At 39.8% G+C, this 20610-nt stretch overlaps 2 protein-coding genes and 1 long non-coding RNA gene across 5 annotated transcripts in view; 1 reads left to right on the forward strand and 2 right to left on the reverse strand.

The window, feature by feature from the left end:
* Positions 1–20610, reverse strand: part of PFDN1 (prefoldin subunit 1) — a 964801-nt gene that overhangs the window by 661731 nt on the left and 282460 nt on the right. The window lies entirely within an intron of this gene.
* PURA (purine rich element binding protein A) overlaps positions 1–20610 on the forward strand; it is a 145608-nt gene that overhangs the window by 885 nt on the left and 124113 nt on the right. Inside the window, exon 2 of one of the 2 annotated variants that reach the window (XR_009546416.1) lies at positions 559–1464. The exons of the other annotated variant lie outside the window; for it this stretch is intronic. The gene's annotated coding sequence lies outside the window, so the exon portion shown is untranslated. Of the gene's footprint in view, positions 1–558; positions 1465–20610 lie in introns of those variants that run through there. 2 annotated transcript variants of the gene reach the window in all.
* LOC132534666 (uncharacterized) lies at positions 2204–18637 on the reverse strand. The gene is made up of 4 exons (XR_009546406.1): positions 18554–18637; positions 7966–8058; positions 7516–7641; positions 2204–2878 (listed from the first exon to the last, which is right to left on the reverse strand). It is a non-coding gene; the product is annotated as an uncharacterized LOC132534666 (long non-coding RNA).

The raw sequence follows: 20610 nt of genomic DNA on the forward strand, positions 1-20610 counted from the left end.
CTAGGCGGCAGCAATAGTTACCAAAGGCTGAGGGCCCTGCAGAGCCCCTCTCGAACATGGGGATCCCCAGCTCTACAGTCTCTATTGGGCCTGGCTCAGGGAAACCAATGACAGGCTTCCTGAAGGGTAGGGGGATGGGAGGGGAACTGTTATTGCTGGCAGAGGGGCACGCCCCCTGCTTGCTGGTAACCAGGAGATAAAAGAAGCTGGTAAGGTTGGCAGAGATATGTCCACATGGACACGGGTGCCGCGGGTTTGGGTGTGTGGACTCCCTAGTGGGCCAAGAGGAGGCCTCCAGGGCTGAAATCCAGGCCACAATCCACAGAAAGGAAATGAGACTAGCTGCTGTGGTCTCCAGGATACTAGCTCAGGCTGTAAGGACTGGGGAAGTCATGAGTGACCACGTTGACACTTAAGACACCCCCCCAGGTGACTGTCGATGCTGTTGTGGTTAGTGAGGTCAAAGAAAAAGCTATTAACACTGAGCAAAACAATTAGGTAGCTACCCACCTTGCTTTCCACTGACGTTCATCAGTGCCTTCCTGCCTTACCTCCTAGATGATCGAGACCAGTGGTTTCACCACTGTGCAGCTTCTGACTGTGGGGAAAGGGTGGCAGGGGTTCAGGCAGAACCCTAGGACACCTTTGGAAGTGGTAAGGACAGGCTCCTCAGACTGTGGGGCAGGAGCAGGGAAATGCTTGGGAACATCAGGTGGCAGCTGGAAGAGCATTTGGAGAGGATCACCCCCACCCAGGGGAGGACAGGAAGAGCTGCCCCTCCCCCACACTCTTCTGGCTTGCAGTATGCGCGCTCCACAGCAGCTGGGCCTGTCATGGGAGGGGTGTTACCCATGACACTAGGACAAGTGAGGACCACAGTACACCCGTATTATTTCTTTATCACTACCAGCTAGGTAAACATTAACTGAGCTCATGGCTCAACCCTCAAGAAGCTACAAGGCTGATGAAGGAAAGAAACCTGTAAATATGCAAATGTAATGCAGCATGATAAATGCAGAAGTATGTACAAGACACGAATGTACTAACAAAGATGGATAAATGCTATGAAGAAACATATTGCAAAGGAGATGCTGGCCAAGTAGAATTGTAAAGGAGAAACTGGAATTCACCAGGAGGACAAGGAGAAAAAAATGTGTAATCAGGCAAAGTCAGCCATGAAGTAACAGTCCTCAAGGGTCCTCAAATGACTGGATGAATTAAGCTGTGTATCAACCTCCCTAAAAAAAAAAAAAAGTTTTATGAGTAATATCAATTTTGAAGAAATAGCAACAAAAGGCTTGGGAAAAAAAGTATAAACAAAAACAAAATCCATGCCAGGTTTCTGGAAGAATCAGTATAGTTAGTGTTGGTGATGGATTGTATGTTTGTGGTTAGCTCTACATATAAATACGTTTGCATATTTTTATCACCTGTCAGCCCATATTAAAATCATGATATGATTAACTAAATGATTACACAAAAATGTTATATAATGTACTCTTGCACAAAGTGAAGTGTAGTAAATGAACTTCTGAATTTTATTTGGAGCAAGTTAAACTCATTTTTTTAAATTTTTAAGTATTTCTATATTATTACTACTATTAGTATTTTACCAGAGCACTACTAAGCTCTGGCTTATGGTGGTACTGAGGATTGAACCTGGGACTTTTGGTGACTGAACATGAAGATCCTATTACAGACCCATTATGCTATCTCCCCAGCACTCAATTTTTTAAAATATTATATTTATTTATTTATTTATGAGAAATATAGGAGAGAGAGAGAAAGAGAACCAGATATCACTCTGGTACATGTGCTGCCGGGGGTCAAACTTGGAACCTTATGAGAGTCTAATGCTTTATCTACTGCACCATCTCCCAACCCATAACACTCAAAGTTTAAAAACGAAAAATATATATATTTTATTTATTTATTTGTAAATATTTATTTAGTTATTCCTTTTTGTGCCCTTTTTTATTGTTGTGGTTATTATTGTTATTGTTATTGATGTCGTCATTGTTGGAGAGGACAGAAAGAAATAGAAAGAGGAGGGGAAGACAGAGAGGGGGAGAGAAAGACGGACACCTGCAGACCTGCTTCACCACCTGTGAAGGGACTCCGCTGCAGGTGGGGAGCCAGGGGCTCGAACTGGGATCCTTACACCGGTCCTTGCGCTTTGCACCACATGCGCTTAACCCGCTGTGCTACCGCCGGACTCCCAAAAACAAAAAAAAAAATTTTAGGCCATTTTTCCATTTTATTGCACAGGACAGAGAGAAATGGTGAGAGGGGGGGAGACAGAGAGGGGGAGAGGACAGACACCTGCAGACCTGCTTCACCGCTTGTGAAGTGACTCCCCTGCAGGTGGGGAGAACAAAAATATTTTTAAAGATTTTATTTATCAGAAAGATAAGAGGAAAGAGAGAGAGAGAAAGAAAGAACCAAACAGCACTCTGGTATATGTGCTGCCAGGGATTGAACTCTGGACCTCATGCTTGAGAGTCCAGTACTTTATTTTTTTTATTTTTTTTATTTATAAAAAGGAAACATTGACAAAACCATAGGATAAGAGGGGTACAACTCCACACAATTCCCACCACGAGAACTCTATATCCCATCCCCTACCCTGATAGCTTTCTTATTCTTTGACCCTCTGGGAGTATGGACCCAAGGTCATTGTGGGATGCAGAAGGTGGAAGGTCAGGCTTCTGTAATTGCTTCCCCACTGAACATGGGCATTGACAGGTTGATCCATACTCCCAGCCTGTCTCTCTCTTTCCCTAGTGGGGAAGGGCTCTGGGGAAGCAGAGCTCCAGGACATATTGGTGGGGTTGTCTGTCCAGGGAAGTCTGGTTGGCATCATGGTAACATCTGGAACCTGGTGGTTGAAAAGAGAGTTAACATATAAAGCCAAACAAATTATTGACCAATCATGGACCTAAAGGCTGGAATAATGCAGATGAAGAGTTGGGGAAGGGGTCCTCCATTTTGCAGCTAGCTAGTAGGCATATTTTAGTTATATTCCGAAGGGCCTGTGGCTATACTAGTTTTTTTTGTGCCACCTCCCAGACCATAAAGCATAAAAATCCTTTCTTCAATTTTATATGACTCTTTATCCTCATTTGTTAAAACATGTTAATTAATCAAGACTGGGATGCACACAAATGTACGAAAATCTGAAGCCAAAATAATGGAGAAAAGAAAATTGTAAATATACCATCATTTTCTCTGGCCCAGTCTGGAATACTTGTATCAATTACTAAGAATACCACTGTTTATCTAGTACTGTCAAATACAATGAAATATTCAAGGTTCTGTAAAAATAGTTACCATGTAGGGGCTGGGCAGTGACACAGCTGACAGAGTGCACTTGTTACCATGCACAAGGACCAGTGTTCAAGTCTCAGGTCCCCAGCTGCAGAGGGGAGGCTTCATAAAATAGTGGAACAGTGCTGCAGATCTCTCTCTTCTCTTTCCCTCTCCTTATTTCTCTCCTATCTCTCTCTCCCCCTCTCTATCTCTGTCTATCTCTGTAAGAAAAAAGAAAGAAAGGAATGGCCACCAGGAACAGTGTAGTCATGTAGGGACACCAAGTCCCAGTGATAAGCCTGGTGACGATAGTAAAAAATAATAATAACAAAAATAACAATAAATTACCATATGTATTCAGGTAGAAATCAGAAAAGCTTTTTCCAAGCAAGTATATGTACACTTTAGGATATGTGCTCACTGCTGGTTTAATAAATATTTTTGGCCTTGAGAAGCTTACAAACTAACTAAAGAGAGATTACTCTTTTACTAACCAACTAGTTAGAAATAATACACAAAGTGCTAGGTTGTCAGAAAAGTCACAACACGTTTTTGCAGAGAAAAAATGTCATGACTTTTCTGACAGCCCAATACGAGGGACGCCTAATGCTGTGCAGCAGTGTGAGGACAGGAGCAGTATCAGCAGGCCTCGTAGCCTTCAGAATGCCGACATCCTGGTCACAGCTCCCTCAAGTGTTTTTTTTCTCTTTCATGTAAAATGAAATATTCATTAAAGAAAACTTTTGAAGAGATAAACAAAATTGGCAAGTCTCCAGATAGACTCAACTATACAAATATATAAAAAGAACCCAATCAAATCAGGAAATGAAAGAGATAGAACATCTTATATCAAAGAAATATAAAAGGATCACAAGAGACTACTATGAGTGATTAGACACTAAAAAGTGAACCACCTGAAAGAAATTGATAAATGCCTCAGAACATATAACCTACCAACACTGAATCATGATGAAATAGAAAATATGAACAGATCAACCACCAGTGACAAAGTTGAATCAGACATCAAAAAGTTCCCACCAGACAAAAGTCCAGTACAATCACTGGTAAATTCTATCAAAAAATGAAGAATAATTAATAGTGGGTTGTCAGAAAAAACATGCTACAGTTTTGCATAGAAAAATACATCTTGACTTTTCCAGCGATCCAATAATTAATATCATTTCTTCTCAAAACTATTTCAAAAGCAAAGAAGAAGAAATACTTCCAAACATCTTTTGGGAGGGCACCAGTACTCTGGCACCAAAACCAGACAAGGAAACCACAAGAAAACAAAATTACAGGTCAATATTCCTGATGAACATAGATGGAAAAATCCCCAGCAAAACATTAGCAGACAGAATTCAATGATGCATTAAAAGGATCTGCACTGCCTGAGAGTGCTACAACACTTAAGCCAGCTTTGGTTATCTGGGGCCTCTGCCTGTCTCTCTCTGAATGAATATGCAACTCAGGAGCAGTAGAATTGTGCTTATTCAAGACTCCAACTCATCAGGAAATAAATGGGTCATATGCTATGATAAAGTGGGATCTACTCCAGGGATGTAAGAATGGCTCGCTGTCCACAAATCAGCCAGTGTGATACACCATGTTAACTAAATTAAGGGTAAAAATCATGTGAACATCTCAGTAGATACCGAAAAAAGATTTGACAGACTCAACATCCATTTATCATTTTAAAATCTCTTGGAGCAAGGGAGACAGTAAAGCGGTAGTGCACCAGATTTTCCTACTTGAGATGTTAGAGGTCTTGGCTTCAACCTCTGGCATCACTGTCTGCCAGATCTGGTCAGTACTGAGGTTTATCTCATGAAAATAAAGGAATATTTCTAAAAACATTTTAAGCAGTGGTGCTTTTGCATTAGAGGGAGATAACTCACTGGGTAGGGTGCCCCCCAAGCCATGTGCACAACCCAGATCTGAGCCTGAAAACCACAGGGAGTGCCATGGCATCAGAGACAGCTCTGGTACTGTGGTACCTCTCCTCTTTCTGTCTTTCTATCTGTCCATTTGATGAAGAAGAAGCCAGGCAGCAGTGAAACCATACATGCATAAGGCCCTGTCTCTTCAGACCAAACAAAACAAAAAATAAACCTCAGAAAAAAAAAAAGAGAGAAAACAAATAAATGAAAAAATATTTCTTACTAATAAGTTGGAAGATATAATTTTGGTAACATGTCCATGGCTACACTTGGCATATCTATATAAAAAGGTATTCTCTGTCAAGATTGTAATGCATTTTTTAACAGAGAACAACAGTCCTGAAATTTGTATAGAATTACAAAAAGATCAGCCAAAGATTGTAAAAGAAAACAATTAGAGAAATCACACTTCCTGTTTTTCAACATCTATTATAAAGCTATAGTGATCAAAACATCATGGTGTTGGTATAAATACAGGCATAGATAATTGGAACAGAATAGAAAATAGAGAAAGAAATCCATACACATAGAGTCAATTAAGTTATAACAAAGGAGCCACAATATACAATGTTGGGAATGACCATCTCTTCAATAAAAGATACTGAGAAAGCAGACAATCACAGGGCCAGGAGGTGGTACACCCATTAGAGAGCACTAGGACCCTGGTTCAAGCCCCCAGTCCCTACCTGTGGGGGGAAAGCTTTGCAAGTTGTCAAGCAATGCTGCAGGTCTCTCTCTCTCTCTCTCTCTCTCTCTCTCCCTCTCTATCTCCCCCTTCCCTTTCAATTTCTCTCTGTCTCTATCAGAGACAGAAGGAAGGAGGGAAGGAAGGAGCAAAAGTGTGGGAGAGAGAGGGAAGGAAGGATGGATAAATGACTGGAAGGAAGGAAGGAAGGAGCGAGCTGTGGAGACAGGTTGTACAGAGATTTTCATGCCAGAGGCTCTAAGGTCCCAGCACTACCGTAAACCAGAGCTGAGAAATTTCCTGGTCTCTCTCTGTGTATCTTAATCTCTTCTCTTCTCTTCTCTTCTCTTCTCTTCTCTTCTCTTCTCTTCTCTTCTCTTCTCTTCTCCTCTCTCTCCTTCTCCTCTCTCTCTCTCTCCTTAAAATAAATAAAAATTGGGGCAGAGGTAGATAGCATAATGATTATGCAAAGAGACTCTCATGGCTGAGGCTCCATAGTCCCAGGTTCAATGCCCCACACTACCATAAGCCAGAGCTAAGTAACGCTCTGATTAAATAAATAAATAAAATTGAATGCGACGTGTGATATTTAAAAAGAAAGAGAAAGAAAGGAAATGAGGGAATAAAGGAAGGAAGGGAAGGGAAAAAAGGTAAGAAGGAAGGAAGAAAGAAAAGAAAGGTGAGCCAATTGCCAGGAGCAGTGGATTCATAGTATAGGCACCAAACCCAGCAATAATCCCGGTGACAAAAACTAATAATAAAATAAGGGGCTAATACTAAAAGAATAATAATATAAAGAACATATACAGAGCCAGACAGTGACTCAGCTGGTTAAGTGCATGTGTTACCAAGTATAAAGACTCAGGTTCAATGCCCCAGCCCCCACCTGTAGGGACAAGTTTCATGAGCAGTGAAACAGTGCTACAAGAGTCTCAGTCTCTCTCTCTCTCTCTCTCTCCTCTATCCCCTTCCCTCTCAATTGTGCTACAGGAGTCTCTCTCTCTCTCTCTCTCTCTCTCTCCCTCCTCTATCCCCTTCCCTCTCAATTTTCTCTGCCCTATCAAATAAAATTAACAAAGTTAAAAAAGATTTTAAAGAATAACATATACAACTTAATAGTAGCAAAGTATTTAAATGAACTAAAGTTCTGAATAAAAATTTTTCTGAAGAAGACATATGCATGTCCAACAGATACATGAGATGGTGCCCCTGTCATTAAACATCAGATGAATGCAAATCTAATCCATAATGAGATATTACCTCAGTTGTTAGAATGGCTGTTATGAAGAAGAGGAGGAGAAGGAAGAAAATATCAAGTGTTGTCAAGGATGTGCTGGAAAGGAAATGCTTGTACACAGTTGGTGAGAATATAAGTTAGTGCAGTTATTATGGAAGTTCCTTTAAAATCTAAAAATAAAGCTACCGTATAACCCACTAATTCTACATCTAGATATTTATCTGAAGAGAACAGGAACACTTTATTTTTATTTAAATATTGGCATTGCCAGGACCTCATGTCTGCATAGTTTTTACCACATTAGACATACTTTTTTTTTTATTAGTGATTTAATATTGACTTACAAAATTATAAGACAACAGGGGTATAATTCCTCACCTTTTCCACCACTGGAGTTCTGTGTCCCCGTTCCCTCCACTGGAAACTGCAGAAGTTCTCCCAAGATCACAGATACGGGTTGATTATTACTTCTATAAATATATATACACAATTAAGTATAACCCAAATATAGAAACAACCTAAACATACATTAATGGGTGAGTGAATAAAGAAGCTGTGGGGCCGGGGTAGATAGCATAATGCTTATGGAGAGAGATTCTCATGCCTGAGGCTCCAAAGTCCCAGGTTCAACTCCCTGCGCCAATTTATAAACTAGAGTTGAGAAGTGCAAAGCTGTGGTCTAGATGTGCCATGAAATATTATTCGTACATTTGAAAAAGGGGGAGGGAGACAGCACTGAGGAAGTGCACCAGAATTTCATACCTTAAAAAAAAAAAAAAAAAAGAATTTCATACCTTTGGCTCCAGAGGTCACAGATTCAATCCTTAGGACCACCATATGTCAAAACTGAGAAGTGCTCTGGCCTCTCTCTGTCTCTATTTCTCTCCCTGTAAAAATAAATAGAATCTTAAAAATTAAACCTTGCCATTTATTACAACATGGATGGAGCTTGAGGGTATTATATTAATTGAAATTAGCCTGACAGTAAGACAAATACTGTATGATCTCACCTTTATGAGAAATTTTATAAAAAGAATAAAATGGAAACTTGGAAGTAGAGAAGAAAGAGAAGAAAAATTAGGTCACCTGTAGTGTATCTACAACCAAATATTACGAGTATTAAGAGTAATCTGGGAAAAGATAAAATTAGAACCATTCTTCACACCACACACAAGAAAAAAAACTCTTAAGTGGATGAAAGACTTAAATGCAAAAAGATAAAGATCCTCAAGTTCTAAAAAGAAAAAAGGGCTGATTTATGTAACTTCTGTATATAAAGAAAAGTTTTGTAACTATAAAGTATACAAGCAAGAAAAATTTTTTAAAGTCTGGTAAATTTGACTACATAAAAATTAAAATACTTGAAGGCGGGGGAGATAGCATAATGGTTATTCATGCCTGCGGCTCCAAGATCCCAAATTCCATCCCCTGTTCCGCCATAAGCCAGAGCTCCTCACCTCCCCAGAGACTTATCCCACTAGGGAAAGATAGAAACAGGCGGGGGTTATGGATCGACCTGCCAACACCCATGTTCAGTGGAGAAACAATTATAGAAGCCAGACCTTCCACCGTCTGCACCCCATAAAGAATTTTGGTCCATACCCCCACAGGGATAAAGAATAGGGAAGCTTCCAATGGAGCAGATCGGCAACAGAGCTCTAGTGGTGGGAATTGCACCCCTCTTATCCTACAATCTTGTTAATCATTAAATCACCAATAAAAAATGGAAAAAAGAGAAAAAAATTAAAACGTGGTGTAATAGAACACCATAAACAAAGTTAAAAGTCAGATGACAGGGGATCAGGCAGTGGTGCACTTGGTTGAGTGCACATATTACCATGCATGAGGACTCAAGTTCAAACCCCTAGTCTCCACCTGCAGGGGCTGGGGGAATGTTTCGTGGGTAGTAGAACAGTGCTGAAGGTCTCTCTCTCTCTCTCTCTCTCTCTCTCTCTCTCTCTCTCTCCCTCCCTCCCTCCCTCCTCCTCCCCTCTCAATTTCTCTCTCTCTATCCAATAGATGAATGAATGAATGAATAGAAATATCTTTAAAAGGAAGAAAGGTAGAAAGGGAAAGGGGCTGGGCAGTAGCGCACTGTTTTAAGCTAACATGGTGTGAAGCACAAGGAATGGCTCAAGGATCCTGGTTTGAGCCCCAGGCTCCCCACCTGTAGGAAGGGTCCACTTACACATAAAGTAGGTCTACAGGTGTCTATCTTTCTCTCCCCTCCTCCCCCTCCTCTCTCAATTTCTCTCTGTCTTTCTCTCCCTCCCTTCCCCTCCTCTCTCAATTTCTCTCTGTCCTATCCAGGCAGCACAATAACAGCAACAACAATGGATAAAAAGATGGTTGCCAGGAGCAGTGGATTCGTAGTGCATGCACTGAGCTCTAGAGATAACCCTGTAGGAGAGAGAGAGAGAGAGATACCACAGCACTGAAGTTTCTCCCAGTGCAGTAAGAGTTTTCTCCAGCCTGGGTCTTCTACATGGTAAAGCAGGCACTTCCCAGGTGAGTATCTTGCCTACCTGAGAAATGTAAAACATTAAAGCATATTGAGATATTATTTCTCATTAGATTGGTAACAAGTCAAAGCTTTATGGTACATACTCTGTTGGTGAGGATGTAGGAAAACCAGTAACTATAACACATTGCTGAGTTGAGCACACGAGTGAATGTGATGTTATTGATGGGAGCCAAGATTCTCACTGTAGAAGAGGAACATATTATATATGGAATAAAGGAAGGCAAGAAGGAATCTTGTGGAAATGGAATGAAATAAGAGACGTTGGTATCAGCTTTTGTTTTCTAAATTATGAATATGCATGTGTGTATGTCTTTTTTTTTTTGTCACTGCCAGAGATTCACTGCTCCCAGATGTCTTTTCCAGATAAACATAGTGAGACAGATACAAAGTGACAGTTTACTAGTATGTTGGAGACCTGGCTCAAACCTTAATCATGTGCATGTGCACCCTATCCACATGAGCCATCTTGTTGGCCCCATACATATTTCTTGTGTCCCTGCGTATATGTATATGTTGGTAAAGATATGTCTGTACGTTAATATATTCCCTGTTTCTGGCTGTTCAGAACTCCAAGAAGACAATATAAATTTAATAGCAATGAGTATGTTTAGTATCCAAATCTTGGTTTCTAATACTATTTTCCTTCTTTTTCCCTTTCTATTTCTATTTTGATAGGACAGAGTGAAATTAAAATGGGAAGGGGAGACAGAGAGAGAGAGAGATGGAGATCTGCAGACCTGCTTCACTGCCTGTGAAATATCTCCTCTGCAAATGGGGAATGGGGACTCAAAGCTGAGTCTTTCTACATGGTAATGAGTGTACTAATTGGGTGTGCCACTGCCTGCCCCCTTCTAATACCATTTTTTACTGAAAGGAACCTAGGTTCCTTTGAGAAATATTTGATTCCAGGGCAGGGGCAAGATACATATAGCTAGAGCCAAGAACATTTTGTTATAGATAAGTGCTGTAACATTACGGTGCATCTAGTTTAGTGCATAAATTGTGCAAGGACCTTCGTTCAAGCCTACAGGGGGAAGCTTCACGAGTGATGAAGCAGTGCTGCAAGTGTCTCTCTTTCTCCCTCTCTATCTCCCTCTTTCAATTTCTCTCTCTCTCTCTCTATATATATATATATCCAAATAAATAATAAATTTTTAAATATATTTTTTAAAAATTGCAGGTGCATGTTGTAAGGATTTGGGGACCAGTGTGAAGATATTTTCATTGGCCAAGTCTGGCACAATTTAAACTCCAGTGGTCTGGGAGCTGGCGTAGTGGTAAAGCTTTGGACTCTCAAGCATGAGGTCCCAAGTTCCATCATCCCCTACAGCACATGTGCCAGAGTGATGTCTGGTTCTTTCTCTCTCTTCCTATTTTTCTCATAAATAAATAAAATCTTTAAAAAAATTTAAACTCCAAAGTAAGTAAAAATGGTGATGAATTATAAACCATTGGAAAAAAATAGCAATCTACAAAAACATATCATGGATAAACAAATAAGCATAGGAGAAAGGAGAATCTTTGCTTGAGGGCTCAGGGCCAATTTATCCATTAAACATAGTGTCTAAGATCCACCAAACATTTTTTAAGCTTTCTTTCTTTATTTAATGTATACTTCTAGATCAAATCTACTGCAAGACTACCCATATTTGGAGATGAAACCTTTTTTTTAAAGTCATCTTTATTATTGGATAGAGACAGCCAGAATTTAAGAGGGAAGGGAATGATAGAGAGGAAGAGAGGGGGCCAGGTGGTGGCACACCTAGTTGAATACACATGTTATATTGCACAAAAACCCAGGTTTGAGCCCCTGGTTCCCACCTGCAGGGGGAAAGCTTTACAAGTGGTAAAACAGTGCTGCAGGTGTCTCTCTGTCTCTCTCCCTCTTTACCATCCTCTACCCTCTCAATTTCTGACTGTCTCTATCAAATAAATAAAGATAATAAAATAATTTTTTAAAGGGAGAGAGACACACCTGCATCACTGCTTCACCACTTGTGAAGCTTTCCCCCTGCAGGTGGAGACAGGTGGGGGCTTGACCCCCAGTTCTGCGCATTTTAACATGTGAGCTCAGTCAGGTGCACCACCACCCAGCCCCCCAAACTTTTTTTTTATTGCCACCAGGCTTATCACTGGGACTTGGTGCCTGCATAATGAATCCTCCACCCCTGGCAGTCATTTGTTTCTTTTTGTTCTTTCCTCTTTGTTTTATTTGCTAGGACAGAGAGAAAGTGAAAGGGGAGGGGGAGATAGGGAGAGAGACACCTGTAGCACTACTTCAAAGCTCATGAAGCTGCTCCCCTGCAGGTGGGGGCAGGGCTTGAACCTGGATCCTTGAGCATGATTATGTTTGTGCTCAGCCAGGTGTGCCAGTGTCCAACTCCACCCCAACCCCATACTTCTAGAGTCATGGGGCTGGTGTATTGCACCAAAGTAAAAGTCTCTGGGGTGGGTGGGTGGAGAGTACAGGTCCTGGAAAAGGATGACAGGACCTGGTGGGGGTTGTATTGTTATGTGGAAAACTGAGAAATGTTATGAATGTACAAACTATTGTATTCACTGTCAAATGTAAAACATTAATCCCCCAATAAAGGAAAAAATAAATAGTCAAGGGGGCCATGCAGTGGCGCACCTGGTTAAACACACACATTATAGTGTACAAGGATCCAGGTTCAAGCCCCTGGTCCCCACCTGTAGGGGGAAAGCTTCACAAGTGGTAAAACTGGACCATAGGTGTCTCTCTGTGTCTCTTTCCCTTTCTATATTCCCCTTCCCTCTAAGTTTCTCTCTATCTCTATTAAATACATAAATAAAATTTAAGAGTCATAAAAATGTTTTTTCATTTCTTGTCAAATAAGAATGACAATTATTATAATAACAATAAATCCAGTCTGATTCATATTCATACCAGCACAGTAAAATTTAAACTATATGTAATTTAAACTATATTTTATGGGACTGGGGGGTATAGCATAATGGTTATGCAAAAGACTTTCAAGCCCCAGGTTCAATCCCCAGCACCACCATATGCTAGAGCCTAGCAGTGCTCTGGTCTCTTTCTCTGTAATACTCTTTCATGGAAAAATAAATAAATAGAAGCGATTTATTTATTTATTTATAAATTGGTCCAACCTCTGTGGAGAACAGTCTGGAGAACTCTCAGAAATCTAGAAATGGACCTACCCTATTATCCTGCAATTCCTCTCCTGGGGATATATCCTAAGGAACCCAACACACCCATCCAAAAAGATCTGTGTACACATATGTTCTTGGCAGCACAATTTGAAATAGCCAAAACCTGGAAGCAACCCAGGTGTCCAACAACAGATGAGTGGCTGAGCAAGTTGTGGTATATATACACAATGGAATACTACTCAGCTGTAAAAAAAAAAATGGTGACTTCACCGTTTTCAGCCGATCTTGGATGGACCTTGAAAAATTTATGTTAAGTGAAATAAGTCAGAAACAGAAGGATGAATATGGGATGATCTCACTCTCAGGCAGAAGTTGAAAAAGAAGATCAGAAAAGAAAACACAAGTAGAACCTGAACTGGAATTGGCGTATCGCACCAAAGTGAAAGACTCTGGGGGGGGTGGGGGTGGAGAATACAGGTCCAAAAAAGGATGACAGAGAACCTATTGGGGGTTGTATTGTTATATGGGAAACTGGGGAATGTTATGCATGTACAAACTTTTATATTTAGTGTTGAGTGTAAAACATTAATTCCCCAATAAAGAAATTTAAAAAAAGAAAAATAAATAGAATTTTTAAAAAATTAAATATATTTTATAGAGAAAAGAGTTCATGAGGTAAAAAAAAATCACAAGGTTTATGAAAGTCACAATGATGCCCTAAGGGACACTGTGATAAAAGCGGCCAGTGTGCTAGCCAGGAATCATCATTTTGCAACCTTCACAGCAAAAATTGTATGATGCATGATTCATCAATTATTGCTAAAATCTAGGGGAAATCTTTGATGAGGGATAGGATATTTGCATATTCCTAAAGTATTTCCTCATGACTAACTTCTTATAGTTTTAGGCAAGTAAAGGAAAATGGAGAAATTGGGCACTATCCTGACCAGATAGTCAAAATTAATAACATCGAAGGGATAGATCGGCACCCTGCACCTTCAAATGCAATATCCTGGGAAAACAACACCATCTATGAAGTTTTCTTGCTTTGAGTGTAATTATAATATCAATATAATATAAATATCAAACTGAAAATGAACTGTTGTACTTTTACAGAAGTTATGGTTGTGGAGGAAGTATAGTCTTCAAAAATGTCAATGTTGGGAGTTGGGATGTGGTGCACCCAGTTGAGTGCACATGTTACCATATGCAAGAACCTGGGTTCAAGTCCCCATTCCTCACCTGCACAGAGGATGCTTCAGTAGTGAGGCAGATTTGCATATGTCTATCTTTCTTGTTTCCCCTCCCCTCTGAATTTCTCTGTCCTGTCAAAATAAAAGAAAGGGGCAGATAGCATAAGGGTTATGCAAAGAGACTCTCATGTCTGAGCCTCCATCCATGGTCCTAGGTTCAAACCCTTGCACCACCATAAACCAGAACTGAACTGTGCTCTGGTAAGAAGAGAGAGAGAGAGAGAGAAGAAGAAGAAGAAGAAGAAAAAGAAGAAGAAGAAGAAGAAGAAGAAGAAGAAGAAGAAGAAGAGGAGGAGGAGGAGGAGGAGGAGGAGGAGGAGGAGGAGGAGGGAGGGGAGGGGAGAGGAGGGAGGAGAGAGAGAGAGAGAGAGAGAGAGAGAGAGAGAGAGAGAGAGAGAGAGGAGATATCCACTGGGAGCTAGCACTGAGCTCCAGCAATAACCCTCATTGAAAAAGAAAAAAAGTCAATATCTAAAAAGACAAAGGCTGGAAAACGTTTCAGATTTAAGGCAGTTAAAGGGACATACCAACTAAATACAATACTTGACCTCCCAAAACTGATCCTCTACTGAAAAGGTAAAAACCTATATAACACCAAATAATGTCAGAAATGAAGAGATTGCATAATGGTTCTGCAAATAACTTTCATGCCTTACTTAAGCTCTGAGCTCCCAGGTTCAATCCCCAGCACCACCATAAGCTGGAGCTGAGCAGTGCTTTGGCTTTGATAAAAGAAAAAATTATCTGACCAGGTAGAATTTTTGGAATCTGTACAGTAAACTAGAAGAAAATATTAAACCAATGTTATGGAGCTAGTAACTGTAGATCAGAATCCTATTCTTTAGAAATACATGCTAAAGTACCTTCAAATAGTTTGCGGTGTGTGTGTGTGTGTGTAAACAGAGAGAAAGACTTATGGAAGTAATAGGACAAATGGGATAAAGTTAAAACAGAATAAATCTTTTTTAAAAATTTTTATGTATTTGCTTGTTTATTTGATAGTGCAGAGAGAAATCAAGGGGGAAGGAAGATAGAGAAGGAGAGAGAAACAGAGAGACACCTGAAGCATTGTATTCCCACTCATGAAGCTTTCCCACTGCAGGTGGGGGGGACCAGAGGCTTGAATTTGGGTCCTTGTGCATGATAGCTTGTACATTTAACCAGGTGCACCACTGCCCAGGCGCTCCAAAACAAATCTTTATAAAGCGTATCTAATTGTTCCTTATACTATCTTTGAAAGTTTTCTAGATATTTTTTAATTTAAAAAAAATCACATAACTCATACTGTATGCATTGCACTGGCTGAAAATTTCCCATTAAAGTTTCCTATGTTATGTAATATTTGAAACTAGTATTGTAAATATCTACATACCATTCTATCAAGCTGATATTCTAGAGTTTGCTGAGCCATTTCCTTTATATTAAGCAGTTAAATTATTTTCAGTCTTTTCTGACTTTAACATGCTCACAGTGGTTATGCTATAGGAGCTGTGAAATCATATTATCTACATTCAAATCCCACATGTTATTTACTAACTGTGTAACTGAGTAAAATATGTCTTCCTATGCCCCAAAATTTATCAATTCGGGTGTAATAATATTCACAAGGTTATTTTGAGTAATAAATAAACTTTTTTAAAATTTTTAAAGATTTTATTTATTTATGAGAAAGATAGGAGGAGCGAGAAAGAACCAGACATCACTCTGGCACATGTGCTGCCAGGGATCGAACTCAGGACCTCACGCTTGAGAGTCCAAAGCTTTACCACTGTGCCACCTCCCGGACCACTTAAATAAACTTTTCATGTAAAAAGTTTCAGTAGTACTTAGCTCAAAGTAAGAGCTTAACAAAAACCAGCTATTTCTATCAATACACCTTTTCCATTTGAGGGTCTCTAAACTCTTGTAATCTTATACCACTAGGTGGCAGCATAACCAGTTACTTGGTGATAATCAAACTCAGTTTTACAAAACCCCAAAGGGAAATGGTGTTCTTTGAAACTTAAGAAGTGTGGTCATAGCAGGCACATAGTATCTATAGTTGGTGAATCAGTCATTAGTCACAATACCTCACGAGGTGTAAGATGGTCAGACATCTTTCAACTTGACACTAAACTCTGGCTTATGAGGGCCCCAGTGGTGGTGCACCCAGTTGAGTGCTCAGGTTACTATGCTCAAAAACCCAGGTGTTTGTTGCTGTTGTTTTTTTGTTTTTTTTTTAGAACCCAAGTGTTAGACCCCCGGTCCCTATCTGTAGAGAGGAAGCCTAACAAGTGGTGAAGCAGAGCTGCAGGTGCATCTGTCTTTACCTGTCTCTCTCTCTCCCCCTCCCTCCTTCCCTCCACCTTCAATTCTCAATTTCTCTCTCTTTCTCTCTATATTTTATTTATTTGTTTGTTTGAAAGCCAGGAGGAGAGAAAGAACCAGACATTACTCTGCCAGGGATTGAACTCAAGACCTCATGCTTGACAGTCCAGTGCTTTATCACTACACCATCACCTGGACCACTTTCTATCTATCTTTCTTTCTTCCTTCCTTTCTTTCTCTTTTTAAATATTTATTTATTTATTCTCTTTTGTTGCCCTTATTGTTTTATTGTTGTAGTTATTATTGTTGTCGTTGTTGTTGGATAGGACAGAGAGAAATGGAGAGAGGAGGGGAAGACAGAGGAGGGAGAGAAAGATAGACACTTGCAGACCTGCTTCACCACTTGTGAAGCGATTCCCCTGCAGGTCAGGAGCTGGAGGCTGGAACCGGGATCCTTAAGCTGGTCTTTGCGCTTTGGATCAGCGCAAGGATCCCGGTTCGAGCCCCAACTCCCCACATGCAGGGTCACAGGCGGTTAAGCAGGTCTGCAGGAGTCTCTCTCTCCCCCTCTTTGTCTTCCCCTCCTCTCTCCATTTCTTTCTGTCCTATCCAACAACAAGGACATCAATAATAACTACAACAATAAAACAACAAGGGTAACAAAAAGGAATAAATAAAAATAAATAAAAATTTTAAAAAACCCTTAAACTCTGTCTCCTGGTGATTCCCCTTTTATTATTTATTTTTAACTTTTTATTCCTAGCAGTTCTTGTCACCTTAAAGTCTATTTTGTCTAGCATTACACTTGCTGCATTGGCATTCTGTTGTGTAAAAGTTTCCCCATCTATTTTTTCCATTCATTTGCTTTATGTTTTAGTTTTGGTAAACAGTATGTAGCTAGAATTTTCCTTATTATATAGCATGAACAATTCTAATTTTAAGTGATAAGTTTAATCTATATATTGAAATTATTATTTCTACAATTATATGATTTGATTTTTTATTTATAATGTTATTTATTTTATTCATTTTTTCATCATATGCCTTTCTTGGGTTGATCTAACTTTGTTCTTTGTTTACTTTTATATATTTTTTTTACTTTTATTTTTTTACCATAACAATTGTGTAGCTCTGGCTTATGGTAGTATGGGGGATTGAACCTATGACCTTGGAGCCTCAGGCATGAAAGTCTTTTGTATAACCATTATGCTACCTCTCTTCACTCCCACCTTTGTTTATTTGTTTACTCATTTATTTTTGTCTCCAGGGTTATCTCTGGGGCTTGGTGCCTGCACTACAAATCCACTGCTCCTGGAGGCAATTTTTTCTATTTTGTTGCCCTTGTTATTGATACTGCTGTTGTTGCCAGATAGGATAGAGAGAAATTGAGAGAGGAGGGGAGGGCAGAGAGGGGGAGTGTAAGATCTGCTTCACTGCTTGTGAAGCGACGGCCCTCCACCACCTTGACCGCTAAGGTGGGGAGCCGGGGACTCAAATGGGGATCCTTAATGCTGGTCCTTGCGCTTCTCGCCATGTGCGCATAACCCACTGCGCTATTGCCCAGCCCCCAGCCCCCACTTTGTTTACTTTCTAAAGAGATTTATTTTATTGAGGAGAGAGCAGGAACTAGACCATCACTCTGGTACATGTGATGCTGGGATTGAATTTAGGACTTCAGGCCACTGTGAAACCTCCTGGTCTCTCTTTCTTGACGTTTATTGGTTTAGAACCTTTATATTGGGCTGAGGAGACAGCATAATGGTTATGCAAAAGCCTTTCAAGCCTGAGGCTCTGAGGTCCCAGGTTCAATCCCCAGCCCCACCATAAACTAGAACTGAGGAGTGTTCTGGTATCTCTCTCTCTCTCTCTTTCCCTCTGTATTTATACTTTCTCATTAAAATAATAAACTAAATAAAATATTTTTAAAATAAACTTTATATTGTGTTTAAGTCCTTTTGAAAGTCATTCCTAAAATTTCAACATGTATATTAGAATACTATCTATTCTTTTCCTGACTGATCAAGGAATCCAGAGCCTTAGAAATATCCCTCTCCAATCACCCTCCCTCCTATCCCTCCTATCCTATCTTGCTCATTACTGGCATCTAGTATTTTAATTTTGGTGTCTTCTAAATTAGATCTTAGGGCTGGCAACATAGCTTACCTGGGAAGATACTTGCTTTGGCAAGCAGATGACCCAGCTTTGGGTCAGAGCACCACATCACTGCGGTGGTGTTTATCTCTATCTAGAAAAATAATAATAATAAACAACTTTAATATTACTATTAATGTTGTTTACAGTCAATGTTTACATGTGCTCATATGTTTAGCATATTTCTTATTTGCCATTACTTCTTGCACTATGTTATTTCCATGATTAAAATTCTTTAGCCAAGAAAGTAGCACAATGGATTAAGTTCAAGCATGAGGTCCCAGGTTCAAATCCTGGCAGCTCGCTTACTAGATTGATGTTCTGGTTATCTCTTTCTTATATATTAATGAATGAATTAATTAACCATTAAAAATCCTCAACAGCTTTATTTTAGGAAGCATAATATCCACTTAGCATGACCTGATCCCAGTTTCTTTCAGTTCGCCCCCATTGCTCACTGCTCTCAAACTATAAGCATGTTCTATCAGTTTCTGTAACTGAACACCTATTTCTTTTCCACCTCAAATCTTATTCATATTCTTTATTATTTCACTTAGTCATTATTTATTAGAGACTGAGAGAAATTGAGAGGGAAGGGTAAGATAAGTGAGAGGAGGAGGAGAAGGAGAGAGACCTGCAGCACTGCTTCACTGCTCATGAAGATTTCCCCCTGCAGGTGGGATCCAGGAGCTTGAACCTGGGTCCGTGCACATGGCAACGTGCAACCAAGTGCACCACCACCGGGTCCCTCCTATTCATTTCCTTTTCCCTTGATTCAGTGTGACCTTCTTTGTAATCTTCCTACTGCTGGCTCTCTCACTCATTCTTCTCAGCTTAAGTGTAATCACAAAATTTTCGTTTGCCATGCTCGATAGATTAACTTCCCTCCATCCCATAATTCTGTACAACAGCACTCTGTTTTCTTCCTTTGCTTACCACAAGTCATAATTACATATTTGAATGTGTGTTTGCTTGTTTAGTGCCTACCTTTCTGAGCAGATTTAGCTCTGCAGGAATACCAGGAGGGAGTGGAAAAGCGAATGTGAATAGGGTACGCATTAAAAGAAGAGTTTGTAAATTTCTGTATCAAACTAGATGACAGAGCAGATAGAAGAAAAGTAAAATTAAATGCTATTTGTCAGGCTTCTCCTTTGGAATGCTGTATAAATGAAGATTGCACAAAGCAGAAGTAGAAAAATTAGGAGACGAATTCAACCTGAATTAGACTGAGGAGGAGAAAATTACCTTGGATTCAAAATATTAAGGCTAAAGTAACAGTGGGCCAACAATGTTATGGTATAACATACAGAATCAGAGTTAAGGTGGTGGGACATAGACTAGGTCAGGACTGAGATGGGATTTCTATGAATTTAATATTCATTTTCTCATTGAGTTATTTCAAATGTTGTTTTCACCCTACTTATTCAACAAATAGGCTTCCAGATTCTGTTCTAAATGTTAAGGTACAACTGTAAACTAAAATGAATGCAACTTCTACCTTAATAGAACTTAACAGCATAAACAGGGAGTCAGACAAGTAAATAAGCAATTACAGTAGAATGTTCTGTACCCCACTGTAGGGATTAATAAGAATATTTTAGGATCATAAGAAATTAACCTAGTCTAGATCAGGGAAAGCTTTCAGGAGTGGGAGGTAGTGCTTTATTGAAACTACAAGGAGAGGGTGGAGTAGATAGCATAATGGTTACGCAAAGAGACTCTATTGCCTTAGGATCCAAGGTCCCAGGCTCAAATCTCTGACAACATTATAATCCAGAGCTGAGCAGTGCTCTGGTTAAAAAAAAAAAAAAAAAATTTTTTTTTCTTTAACTTAAAAGGAAAAAAAAAAAGAACTACAAGAAGTTATTCAGGGGTAAAGGGAGGAAGACAGTTTCTTATACAGTAGATGCATGTATACAAAATCTTTAATGCAAGAAAAATCGTGTATGGGGCCAGATAGTGGCACACCTGGTTGAGCACACACATTACAATGCTCAAGGACCCGGGTTTGAGCCCCTGGTCCCCACCTGCAGGTGAAGCAGTGTTGCAGGTGTCTCTCTGTCTCTCTC

Source organism: Erinaceus europaeus, chromosome 2 (assembly GCF_950295315.1).
Source record: "Erinaceus europaeus chromosome 2, mEriEur2.1, whole genome shotgun sequence".
Classification (NCBI taxonomy): Eukaryota; Metazoa; Chordata; class Mammalia; order Eulipotyphla; family Erinaceidae; genus Erinaceus; species Erinaceus europaeus.